Here is a 13933-nt window from a genome sequence, read left to right on the forward strand (position 1 = left end):
GATGCACACGGGGTGGAAAAGAAGGCAAGAAAGCGGCAGAAGGGGAACTGGGTACACTACATGCAGTGTACCAGAGCAGATGCAATCTGGGGTATGCAGGGGAAACCGGAGACTTCACACAATAGCGCTCTTAAAGGCAGGCTGGCGTCGGGCCACACACAACTGACTCCGCCACAGCTCACATGGCCTACCTTTTGTGGAGGGGCTTGCAGAAGTGGATACAGAGCAGGAAGGAGTCTATTAGCAGAGCCCGCAGCGGGGGAGTCCCTGTGATGTCCGAGCAAGGGAAAGTGACACGGAGTCTGTTTACAAGCCGAGGGCACACCACTGCCTTTCTCCGAGGCGAAGCAGAAATGCCTCGGAGAAACGCAGTGGCGTTTTCGGATCGGGGGCGTGTTTTTCTTTTTCTCTCCTCTTGCCATTGGTTGGAGGAGATAATTAGAAAAGTAACGAAAAAACACACCCCCGAATCCGAAAAGGACGGTGCCTGTTCGGAGTGACAAAGCCTCTTCTCCAATGGCTGGCCAGCATTCAAGAGGCCAGCCAATGGAGAAGAGGGGAGAAGAGGGGCGGGTTCAAGCCCCTCTTCTCCAAAACATTAAATCTCCGACTTCCGGTTCTGCCTTCGGCAGACCGGACGGTCCTCGACCTAAAAACAGCAGCAAGCCCCGAGAATGTGTTAACGGATACACACGCTGGCACACTGTGCCTGTTTGGGTGTTGGCCCAGTCACAGCAGTTGCTGACCTGGGCAAGCCGTCCCCGTCTTCTATTGCAAATGGCAGGCTGCGTATCTTTTCGTGAGAGGCCTGAGGCTACGGGCCAGGCTGGGCCATCGGTGTGTTCACGCTAAAATCCAACAGCTGAAAAGTTATGTTGCCTTGATATAAACAGATTGTACTCTACCCCCTTTTTTTTCTTTAAATTTGACGTTCAACTGTCCACCACCCAAATTGCGGGGGTAAATAATGACATGTATTTTTTGGACGTTTTACCTCAGTGTTGTTCTGGTCGGGGTGTTAATGTGTTAGCTTTTGTTCTTTGAATGCAGTGTCTCTTTGCCAAGGACATAGCGCATACGGCCGCTGACTTGTTACATATAGAACTTTAGGGTGGTCAGGGTGTCAAATATTTTTTAATACATTCGACCAACCTATTGCTTATCCTATAGTTTGCATGGTAGCAGTGCTACGACAGATTTGCCCTTGGGCGCTCAACACTCCTTCCTCTTACTGAACGTACTTGCATTCATCGACATCGGAAGGATGAAATCTTTAGCGGCCTCTGCTAAATGCAAACCTTTGGAATCCAGGGGCGAGCGCACAACAGAGGAGCACGTGCCTAGCTGACTGAGCTATCGTGGTCATCGATTAGTATTGCAAGGATTCCAGGACCTCACTGTCGTGCCTATGAACTAAGAATTACAACTGACAACTTTGGCGCTGAGGAACCAGGTTCGAATCTCGGCGTCGACTCAACACCCTGTGATTCTGGGCAAATCACTTAATCTCCCACAAGCCTACCCAAAAATATTTTCTCCTTGTGTAATGTAACTGGTGCTCCTGGAAGACGCTCGCCCCTCAATCGCGTGAAGATTTGTTTTGCTAATCACTGGCCTCACGCAGTGGTCAGTGCCAGCGGGCTACTGGAGGCTACGACCCTGCCACACCCTCTGCTCCAGGAGGAGGTCTGCCTACAGGCCGTAGTTGGTTGGTCTCCAGCTCTCTTGATCTCAGGGGAGGGAGAGACAGCCGGCTGCTCACAGTTGGCGGGTGCCCCCAACCTTCAGGTTGCCTCGTGCGACAGATGTCTTGCACAGATAGCGGAGGTGTCCCCGTGTTCTCTCAGCACTACACCCCCTGAATCGAGGTTGCCGAGTCGATAACATGCCCAGGCATGTCCTGCAGACGTTCATGTAAGGGCCGTATGGGCGCTTTTCGTGGCAGCCACAGACTGGCCTGCTGAGGGGTTTGCGAGTCACTCGGCCTCCCCTTGCGGATGCCGTGGCTACACACTGCAGGCCGCCGGGTCAAGTGATTTAGGAAGCATGCCTTATGGTAATAATACCCACGTTGTTCAAGTCTGTGCAAACTGGAGCAGGAAACAATAGTTTTTGTTGTTAGCTTTGTTCTAATGAATGTTATTACTTTTTTAGTCGGTCTAAACGCCATTCCACAGTACTTCATGTTCGTTTTGATATAGTGTAAAAAAATGTTCTTTAAAAAGAAGCTCAACAAACGTAAGTTGCATCCGATATTCACATTTTGTTGAACGCTGGTGGAATGTTACTTTGTTAATGTTAGGCGGCGTGGTGTGCCATGGAACAAGTAACAATAAGTCCTTGTATTAGAGACAAGCATTGGCCCAGTCCGGTTTTCTCCGCATTATTTTTATATTGTAGAGTTAACGCGCTAAAACGTAGCAGCTCTGTGCCAGGCAGCCCCGAAGACCGCAGCTAATGTGATAAGCAAACACCACACGCCAACACACAACGTGTAATTGGACAATTGCCTTCCCGCCAGCTACCTGCAGCAGGTAACAAAGAAGCATTGCCAAATTCTTGAGGACATATTAAGTAATGAAGATCTGATATGTGCCACAGCGGGAACTGGAGGTGTGTACTCCTGTGTCCTGCCCCTGAGAGGCCCATACACAGAGCCAGTCCTCGTCACCGACAGCTGGTGCATGTGTACATCCCCAACAAGCACAAACCTGATCTTTCCCAAGTTCATTCTGAAGCCACAGCGCACCCACCCATTGCAACACGCGGAGGCCCACGACACGGGAGCCGAGACAAACAGGCCACACGATACCCGGCCGCCGCACAGAGCATCTAATCTGGTCTTCCAAGAAAGTCGTGTTGAAATATGACCCGTTCTTCCGCGAAGGCAGCTGCATTCCTGACGTGAAATTCCCCAACCCCATGACACCCACAGACCCAAATCTGGTTCAAGCGCCTTGTCTCGGGGAGATCCTTTGTTTTTTTTGGGGGGGGGCAGGGTACACACACAGTTACGTCACCTAGGTAAACATCGTTTGGGACCACGCATCAGTCTACGAAGAGCAATTTCACATAAGTCTCGTAAAACAGCTGGGCACTACACTACAGGCTTTCAGTGACACGGAGTCTGTTTACAAGCCGAGGGCACCGGAAGACACCACTGCCTTTCTCCGAGGCGAAGCAGAAATGCCTCGGAGAAACGCAGTGGCGTTTTCGGATTCGGGGGCGTGTTTTTCTTTTTCTCTCCTCTTGCCATTGGCTGGAGGAGATAATTAGAAAAGTAACGAAAAAACACGCCCCCGAATCCGAAAAGGACGGGGCCTGTTCGGAGTGACAAAGCCTCTTCTCCAATGGCTGGCCAGCATTCAAGAGGCCAGCCAATGGAGAAGAGGGGAGAAGAGGGGCGGGTTCAAGCCCCTCTTCTCCAAAACATTAAATCTCCGACTTCCGGTTCTGCCTTCGGCAGACCGGACGGTCCTCGACCTAAAAACGGGGACAGGTCATAGAAGTAGGACTACGGTTTGCAGTAACCATCGACATAAAAGTGGGACTATTTGACAGCTGTCATAGACATAGAAAAAGGACTACTATTACAGCTCCCTCCACAGACCGAGATGAAGCATTACAGACAACAAATCCGCGGTCTTTCATTGGCAACCCTCTCCTTCACACAGCAGCATTAGTACTTTTTATTACATTTACACTTTTAAGGACTATAGCATATATTTGCCAGAATTCAATAAAACATCACAGGCTAGCAAAGCCAGATTTACTAGCTTTATCAATGCTCATTTCTATAGCTGCGCGTCAGCACCACATAAAGTACAACTCACCAATGTTGCTTAGTTGCTCATGACAGAAAAGCATGGGAGGTAAACCGCGGAATGCTAAATTGCCAAATGGCAGCCATGGACCAATGTACAAAAAAAACCTTCTCTCCAGGTATTACTGCCTTAGGGTCTTAAGGGTGGCAAAGGCTGGCCGACCACACAGTCCTCTCACATTTGCATAGTCACTGCTGGGATGTCATGTTACCTTACTGGGGTATGTATAGTGCACTCTAGCCATTGGTATCATCTCATAGTGCAATAGTGTGAAGACCTGAGCAAAAAGCTCGAGCAGCGCTGCTCGCCTCTCCCACAGGCGTTAACCCTGCTCCTTTAAGTCCTTTCCAGGTAAACAGTTTGCCGTGATCTGAAAGGCCAGTCAAAAGGTCAAGTCATAGCTTTGATATGGAGAACACAAAGCATGCATCAATTGGTTATGAATAAAACATGCAATGAGCAATGCATTAATCCTTGCACGGTATGCATAAGGCTACTGAAAAGTTTGTATGGCTATGAATACAAGCTACAGGATGAAGAAATATTGTTTTATCCAAAGTAGAAACTTTGGCTGGCACGATGACGTAGGTGGCGCTGCGTGTAAAATGTCTCTCTTCAAAGGATTTCCCTTCTCGCTACAGCGCTCACCTCAGTGACGACACATGCCGTAAACAGTGCAAAGAGAGCATGCGTGCGCATGCTCAACCGGAACAATGAAAAACAGGGACATTTCTGTGTTTAACGGGGACACTGTTTGAAAACAGGGACATTTGAGTCACTTGGAGAAAAGTGTCGGGACACAGGGACACTTCCCCAAAAACGGGGACCGTCCTGGGAAAACGGGGACGTCTGGTCACCCTAATGAATGTGGCACCATAAACCTCATCATTTGGCTTTTCTTTCCACATAATTTATTTAATCCTGCCCTCTAATTTGATCCTCCGTTGCCACATATTTCCAGTGGTTCTGAATTTAGCCCTTCCATAATGAATCCTCCTCTGCCCACAGCTGAGACACCGGACACAGCTTTCTGTCCCAAGTACAGGACCGGAGTTGAGGAGCAGAGAGGAGACAGCAGTTCAGCAGAGAGTAGGGACAGCATAGGTGTGACAAGATTCCACCGCAGAAGACGACGGGGGACCAGTGTGGGCAAAGGATGAGAAGAGTAAAATAGGGCAGTACTTACTACTGTCTTCTCTGTTTCCCCTACACCTTAGACCACAACCTTGCTTCACCCCCCTCCCCCTAATACTGAAGATCTTTCACTGCCCTCACCAGCTTTTTCTGAGTTTCAGTGGATTGGATGGGGAAGTGAGGATGTAGCCTGATTATGCTGGGAAGGAGAAGGGATGTTTAGACTAGCGAGACCATCCTCCATGAGTATTATTAATGTTCTGCCCATCCTGGCTTCTAATCTCAGGGGTGTCAGAGAAGTATCAGAGAGGGGGTTTGGGCAGGACTGAGAATGGTGGTAAGCAGTGGGCAAGGTAAATCAGCAAAGACCCACACCTTCCACCAGAGGCCAGAAGGAAGAGGTAGGACAAAACTGTAAGTGAGCTGGGAGATGAAGAAAGGGCAGGACGGGAGACGTCCTGGTCTAACTGGGCATTGGTGTTCCTTGTTCCTTGATCTCTGCACACCGATCTCCGCACACCGATCCCTGCACACTGATCTCTGTAAACCGATCTCCGCACACTGATCCATGCACACCTATCCCTGCACACCGATCTCCGCACACCGATCCCTGCACACTGATCTCTGTTAACCGATCTCCGCACACCGATCCCTGCACACTGATCTCTGTTAACCGATCTCCGCACACTGATCCCTGCACACTGATCTCCGCACACTGATCCCTGCACACTGATCTCTGTTAACCGATCTCCGCACACTGATCCCTGCACACTGATCTCCGCACACTGATCCCTGCACACTGATCTCTGTTAACCGATCTCCGCACACTGATCCCTGCACACTGATCTCCGCACACTGATCTCTGTTAACCGATCCCCGCACACTGATCCATGCACACCTATCCCTGCACACCGATCTCCGCATACCGATCCCTGCACACTGATCTCTGTTAACCGATCTCCGCACACCTATCCCTGCACACCGATTCCTGCACACCTATCCCTGCACACCGATTCCTGCACACTGAACTCTGCACACCGATCTCTGTAAACCAATCCCTGCACACTGATCTCCACACACCATTCTCTGCACACTGATCCCTGCACACCGATCTCTGCACACGATCTCCGCACACTGATCTCCGCGCACCGATCCCTGCACACCGATCCCTGCACACAGATCGCTGCACACTGATCCATGCACACTGTTGGAGCCGGCCTCGTGGCGTGGTCCTGTTCCCCCTCGCTCCGCCGCACGAGGTCCCATGCACCTCGGGGCTCCTCCATCTTGGATTACACGTCACTCCACGTGACCACCTCCATGACCCTGCTCTACCCGGCCTCGGTCCCAGCGAGGCCCGACATCGAGGCGCCAACCCCTGGCCCGGGGGATACCATGTGAGCCCTTCCCACTCCCAGCGGAGGGCAGTATCGATGGGACCCCCAACCGTCCTTCCACACCTAGGTGCGATCGCCCCACAGCTCTCTGGGGCCTGGCGCCTCTCCTGCTGGGCGTCTGGCCGCGCCCTACCCGGCCTCTCCGCCCTCCTGGGCGCAAGGTTCCGGACATCAAAGGGCTCAAGACCTATATCTGGGGCGACCCGACAACAAGATGAGTTGTATCCCGGAGTCAAGAGCCCTGCTGATCGGATCGCGGCTGACCCTACGGAGAAAGACTCTTCCTGAACCTACCTACTGAGCCCTGCTGACGACGTCGCGGCTCCATCGTGCTTACAAGACCTTCACGAACCTTTGGGGCCCTGCTGACGCCGTCGCGGCCCGACCTTGTTGCAACAGACCATCAGAGCCCAGCTGACCTCGTCGCGGCTCGACCGAAGCGGACCTACCACCGGAGCCCTGCTGACTGTGTCGCGGCTCGATCCAAGCGGAACTACCACCTGAGCCCTGCAGACGCCGTCGCGGCTCTCCACGTCCGAGCCGCTCTGAGACCAGCACCCAAGGTCTGGCGCAGAGCCTTCCCGTACCTGACTGGTACCAAGACTCTCCCGCTACCCTATCCCTCCAAGAACATTGAGACTCTTACCGGATCACTCGATCCCATTGTAAATATTGAAACGTACTCCTTTTTATATAAAGAACCAAGATAAGCAACTGATACGGAGTCCTGTGTGGTGGTGTTACTGGGCCTAGTACGATTATAGGAGAAGGACCTCTCCTCGGAGGCTTCTCAGCGGCGCTCGGCTATAACTTGGCGGTAGGAAGGTGCCCGGAGTAGTCCCTCCGACTCCCCGGTGGTCCTCCCTCCAACATTTGGTGGCCAGCGACGGGATCCGAGCCAGACGCAATCGTACAAGCAAGTAACACACCCACTACCTAACCAGACGGAAAAAAGAAAAGGGAACCATGGACGGCCAAGAAGCAACCGTGGCCGCAACCTTCCAGCTGGAAAAACTGGAAGAATACACCCACAAAGAACTAAAACAATTCTGCAAGGACAAAGGGATCCCAACCACGGGATTGGGCACCAAGGAAGAAATGCAGAAAGCCCTGAAAGCCTGGGCCGAAGCTGAGGCCACTCCACCCCGCACCGAAGGGACCTCGGCCTGGAACGAAAACCTGCCGACCACAACCCCGACGGATGGGGGGCGAGGCATTCCCGAAGCCAGCCTATCCCACGAAGAAATACGAGAACTAGAGAGGGTCCGGGCACACGAAATGGACCTCGCACGACTCCAGCTGGACGGCGAGCTCCAGCTAGCGGAGAAGAAAATAGCCCTGGAGCAACTACGGCTGCAGGAGGAAATCGAGGAAAAGAAACGGCATCGAGAACTTGAAGAGAGACGGCTAACCCTCGAGCATGAGAGGAGCCTCAAAGAACTCGAACTGAAATCCAAAACGGGGGAGACCAGCACCCCCGGGGCCCGGGACGCTCTGCCACTGACCGAGCCAAAGGTTCATATCCCCAAGGATGTCGTCAAAGAGTACTACAAGAACGACGACATCCAGCAGTGGTTCCGAGCCTACGAGGTAGCCATGACCTCCCATCGGGTACCCCGGAAGGATTGGGGTGCCGGCCTATGGGGGAGGTTCCTCAGCGAGGGCCGTGATACCCTGCTGCAACTCCCCGACGCAGTGATGACCTCCTACGATCACATGAAGGAAGCCCTACTCACCCGCTACAGACTATCAGCCGAGATGTACCGGCAGCGCTTCCGGGACTGCAAGAAGCTCCCCGGTACCACCTGGGTCGAGTACGTGGACTTCTTCAGCCGGGCCTTTGAAGGGTGGATAAAAGGGAGCAAGGTCACCTCGTACAATGAACTGTTCGACCTCATTGTCTGGGAGCACCTCGCCAACAACTGCTTTGTGGAACTAAGGCAACACCTCCTAGACAGTAAGTTGACCGAGCCCCGGAAGCTCGCCGCCGAAGCAGACCGATGGGTCAACACAAGGGTCCCCCGGAACCCCGTGGGGGACTACCAACGGAGTACCACGGGACCTCCTCGCCAGCGGGGCAGAGGAGGGGGGTCCCACCGCAGCCGAGAATTCCCGGCCGGACCGCCCAGAAGCCCGCCACGAGGCCAAGTCGCCAACCACACGTCCCCGACCCTGGGCCGAAGGGGGACCCCCATCGCCCGACCGGGACCCCGACCACCCGTGACCTGCTTCGGCTGCCAGCAGACAGGCCACTATGCAAGCGACCCGGCCTGCCCCGTGAACCGACGAAACGGGACCGCTGGGCCCCCTCCCCGACAAATAGCCGCCGCTGCCCTGGGGGAAGGAGAAGAAGAGGAGGAAAGCCGCGAGGACGGGTCCCCCGAGTGGGAACCGGCGGCCATGTCGCTCGTCTGCCTGGGCTCCCGAGAAATGGTGCCCCGAGCGGCCATCCCAAGCAACACCCAGAAGTACCAGCAGTGGGTCACCATCAACGGACGACGGGCCGAAGCCCTCCGGGACACTGGGGCTAGCGTGACCGCTGTCCGCTGCCACCTAGTGACCCCCGAACAAATCCTGCCACATGTCCTATGCCCTGTCCGGACCGCAGACAACACCGAAAGCATGTGCCGGATGGCCAGGATCCCCTTCGAGTGGGGAGGAGTGTCCGGCACCCTAAAAGTGACCGTCCGCGACGACGCCCCCGTGGACTGCCTCCTGGGGAATGACCTAGAGAGCTCCCCCTGGGCCCAGGTGGAGCGCCGAGAGCATCTGGGGATGCTAGGGCTGCCCGAGTGGGCCTGCGCCACCACCCGGTCCATGACCGCCCAACCCGCCGCTGCCGCGGCCACCGACCAGCCTACGGGCCCAGAACTATCACCCTCCTCCGGCACGGAGGAACCCGACGATGAAGCCGGGCCATCCGAACTGTCTCCCGACGAGGCCGCCTCCCTCAGCGAGATCCCCGAGTTGGCTCAGTGGCGCCACGATGGGGGCCCCACCCGCGAACAATTCCAGCAAGAACAGAAGGCCTGCCCGTCCCTCGAGGGGGCCCGACAGCAAGCGGCCGCCCAGGCCTCGGGGGACCCCACGGGAACCCACTGGGTCTATTGGGACAATGACTTACTATACAGCGAGCAGAAAGTCGCCGAGCTGGGAGCCGGCCGGGTGTTGGTGGTTCCAATCCGGTTCCGGGAGTTCCTCCTGAACCTGGCGCATGACGTGCCCCTCGCCGGACACCTCGGGCGGGACAAGACTTACAGCCGCCTAGTGACCCATTTCTTTTGGCCCCGAATGCGGAGAGACGTGGACCACCACTGCCGGTCCTGCCAGACCTGCCAGGCTAGCGGAAAAACGGGGGGTCGAGTTAAAGCCCCCCTCCAACCATTTCCAGCCGTCCACACCCCGTTCGAACGAGTGGGGATCGACATCGTGGGGCCCCTCGACCCCCGAACCACCCTAGGACACCGCTTCATCCTGGTACTGGTCGACCACGCCACCCATACCCTGAGGCCATCCCACTCCGCACTGTGACAGCTCCAGTGGTGGGCCGGGCCCTGATGGGCATCTTCTCCAGGGTGGGGTTCCCCCGAGAAGTGGTGAGCGACAGGGGTACGAACTTTATTTCAAAATACATGAAATCCCTCTGGCAACAATGCGGGGTCACCTACAGATTCACTACCCCTTACCACCCCCAGGGGAACGGACTGGTCGAGCGGTTCAACAGGACCCTAAAAGGGATGATCAAAGGTCTGGAAGAGCCCCTGCGGAGGAGGTGGGATGTCCTGCTGCCCTGCCTCCTGTTTGCCTATCGAGAGGTACCACAGAAATCCCTGGGCTTCAGCCCCTTCGAACTATTGTATGGGCACCCCGTCCGAGGGCCCCTCAGCCTGGTCAAGGAGGGCTGGGAAGCGAACGTCCAAGATGCCCCCCCCGACATCTACCGGTACATCCTGACCCTGCGGAACTAGACTCGGAAGTTCCGGGCCCTGGCAGAAGCCAACCTCGAAGCCAGCCAAGAAGACATGAAGCGCTGGTATGACGCAAATGCCTCGACCATCGAGTTCGAGCCAGGCCAGCAAGTCTGGGTCATGTCACCCGTGGACCCCTGCGCCCTGCAGGACAAGTGGGCCGGGCCCTTCAAGGTGGTTGAGAGGAAGAGCCCCGTCACCTACCTAGTCGGCATGGAGTCCCCGAGGAACCCCCTCCGGGTCCTGCACGCCAACCGGCTCAAGCCTCACTTTGCCCGAACTGAACTAAGCCTGCTGCTGGCTACTGATGATGGGGGCAAAAGCGACTCCGAGCCCCTGCCAGACCTCCTGGGGTCCTCGGGCCAAGACGGTTCCTTGGAGGGAGTCCACCTCTCCGACACGCTGACCCCAGAAGAGCGCCATGATTGCCGGAGGCTGCTGCAACCCTTCGCTGCCCTCTTCTCTCTCACGCCCGGGGTGACCCCCTGGTGCGTACACGACGTGGATACCGGGGACAGCCCCCCTGTGCGACATCACGCCTACCGAGTACCTGACCGAGTCCGGGCCTGCATACAGACCGAGGTCGCCAAGATGCTCGCCTTCGGAGTCATTGAGCCCTCAGACAGCCCGTGGGCCAGCCCGGTGGTCTTGGTGCCGAAGGCCGCCACCCCCGGTACTTCTCCGGAACTCCGATTTTGTGTAGACTACCGGGGCCTGAACGCAGTCACCAAGACCGATGCCCACCCCCTGCCCCGGGCAGACGAGCTGATCGATCGCTTAGGGGCCGCCCGCTACCTAAGCACCTTTGATCTCACCGCTGGGTACTGGCAGATCAAGCTCACTCCCGGCGCCCAGGAACGATCCGCCTTTTCCACCCCCGATGGGCACTACCACTTTTGGGTGATGCCCTTCGGTATGAAGAACGCCCAGCGACCTTTCAGAGGCTGGTAAACAAGGTCCTGGCCGGGCTAGAAGCCTTCAGCGCGGCCTACCTCGACGACATTGCAGTCTTCAGCGACCACTGGGCCGCGCACCTGGGACACCTCCGCGAAGTCCTGGCCGCTCTCCAAAGGGCCGGGCTCACAATTAAGGCCAGCAAGTGCCAGATCGGTCAAGGATCTGTGACCTATCTGGGCCACCAGTTGGGGAGTGGCCAGGTGGCGCCCCTCCAGCTGAAGGTCGATGCCATCCAGGCGTGGGAGCCCCCTGCAACCCAGACCGCTGTCCGGGCCTTCTTAGGCCTCACAGGCTACTACCGGCGATTTATTAAAGATTATGGCAGCATCGTGGGCCCCCTTACGGAGCTCACTTCCAAGAAACAGCCCAAGGTGGTGCACTGGACGCCCCGCTGTCAGACCGCTTTTGAAGCCCTCAAGGCAGCCATGGGTGCTGCCCCGGTGCTACAGGCCCCTGACTACAGCAAGGAGTTTGTGGTGCAGACCGACGCATCAGAGTACGGGGTCGGGGCGGTCCTCTCCCAGATGGACGCCGAGGGCCACGACCGATCTGTGGCCTTTATCAGCCGCCGACTGCTACCACGTGAACAGAGGTGGAGCACCATCGAGCGGGAAGCCTTCGCTGTGGTATGGGCCCTCAAGAAGCTCCGGCCCTACCTTTTCGGCACCCACTTCAGGGTCCAGACTGACCACCGACCCTTGCGGTGGCTCATGCAAATGCGGGGCGAGAACCCCAAGCTGTTGCGATGGTCCATCTCGCTGCAAGGGATGGACTTCACCGTGGAACACCGGCCCGGCAACTGAGGAAATATGAATTTTGTGATCAGTTATGTCCCCTATCGTAGACCCCAACGGCTCCATGTGCATGCTATAAGTACATGTATGTTCCCTCCTGCTCCAGTTTTGAAGACGCAAATATATGTGCGTCCACCGTCAACATGTCCTCTTTCAGATTCGCCATGAATGGGTCAGATATTCCATTCCTAAGTATGAAAGGCCACCGACTTTATGTGGTTCACTTTCCACATTTTACAGATTCAGGCGAGTAGGCCCCGAATTCTGTCATCAAGCCTTTTCCTGCCTTCTGCCTCTGAAAGCTCCAGTCTGAGCCTGCAGCTGTATCCATGAACTTTTTCCTACTCCCTGCGCGGCTAACGGTGCCTGATCCAGCCTGTCGCCTGCCAAAAACTGTATTTCACCTTCAAGATTATCTACTCCGCTCCTCATCCGATGCATTCCTGTCTAGTAGTTTAGGTAAACATTCCTCCAGCTACCGTGCAAAGGGCCAGGCCTCGCTGTCCTCATGCAAGTAATTCATAGCCCCGTTACCATGGAATATTCCTACCCCCTCGCATCTAGTGTAGACACTTAGACGCTTGTACACGCACTAACAGTCAGTATAGAATAGATTCTATCCTAGAGACCTCTCCTTTTGGATAACACAGTTCTTTAAACATAGGATATTAGATATGATTTGGGATTAGGTTGACATGACCCCCAGACTTCTGTCTCCACATGTAGAGCTAAATGTCAAGTTCCCTTCACCCTCTAGTTGCACGTCAATCACACGTCATGCGGCTGCGCGCGCATCTCTGCCAAATATTTCTGCTGACATTGCAGGATTCTCTTATGGATCCACCCACTTGTGACATCATGTATGATGACGTTTATTAAATTACGCCCATACATCCGCCTCTATTAGTTACGTATGCACCTTTTATCTGTACTATCAGCTGTTACGCCTCTTGCATCTGTTTCACTGTAATGTATTTTCTATAAAACTGCCTATCTGTCAATAATGTATGCCCTTCCTTCCTGAACTTTCGTGGTGATGGAATAGAAAGCCTACCATTCGAATTGTATTCCTTTGTATAGGAATAAAGCCTTTTAAAACCTCTAATACCACGGATTCTGCCTCTTATATTTACTGAGTTATTCTTAATAGACTTTACCGCATAAAAAATAGTACCGGTAATGAAATATTTACCACATAAATTGGCGCCCGAACAGGGACACTTTCTCATCTCACGCGCCGGCGGTGCGTTGCAGGCCCGGTCTCCTGCCACAGCTGAACGGACAAAAACGCGTACCTGCAGGATTTCCTGTATCTCCCTCCGGCCAAGCGGGGACTACTGAGGCTGCGATCAACACCCAGACGAGGCGGTGAGAAGTGCGAAGTATCCCGACCAGAGCCTAGCTGAGAGAGCAAGATCCGAGGTATACAGAGGCCCACCAGGTTCCGAAGTTCCGAGTCCAGTCGAGTCGAGTCCAGTCCGGTCCAGTTTCAGTTCCGTTCCGAGGCCTTCCGTTCCGAGCTACCCGGTGAGTACCATTACCGGGGAGGCATTTAACGTGCACATAGTCTGTGCCGGTCAAGACGGGTTTGGGTACACAAATCCGGTCTGCACTGTTTTAGCAGTGTATCTGTACTGTTTAGCAGTATATATAGTATGTCTTGCATATAAATAAGTACTATCTAGTGTCAGTATTATGTCAGTAACTAGTTTTCTATTAGTTATCATTGTTCGTAAAACTGTTAAGTGTTAAAAGTTTTAAATACGTTCTATATATTGTGGTATGAATGACTGTTCATTATTGTGTTTTCTTGTATAAAGTGTGTTCTAGTAATAAGGTCTAAAAATGCCGCTCTTTTC

This window comes from Triturus cristatus, chromosome 4_1 (genome assembly GCF_964204655.1).
Source record: "Triturus cristatus chromosome 4_1, aTriCri1.1, whole genome shotgun sequence".
Taxonomy (NCBI): domain Eukaryota; kingdom Metazoa; phylum Chordata; class Amphibia; order Caudata; family Salamandridae; genus Triturus; species Triturus cristatus.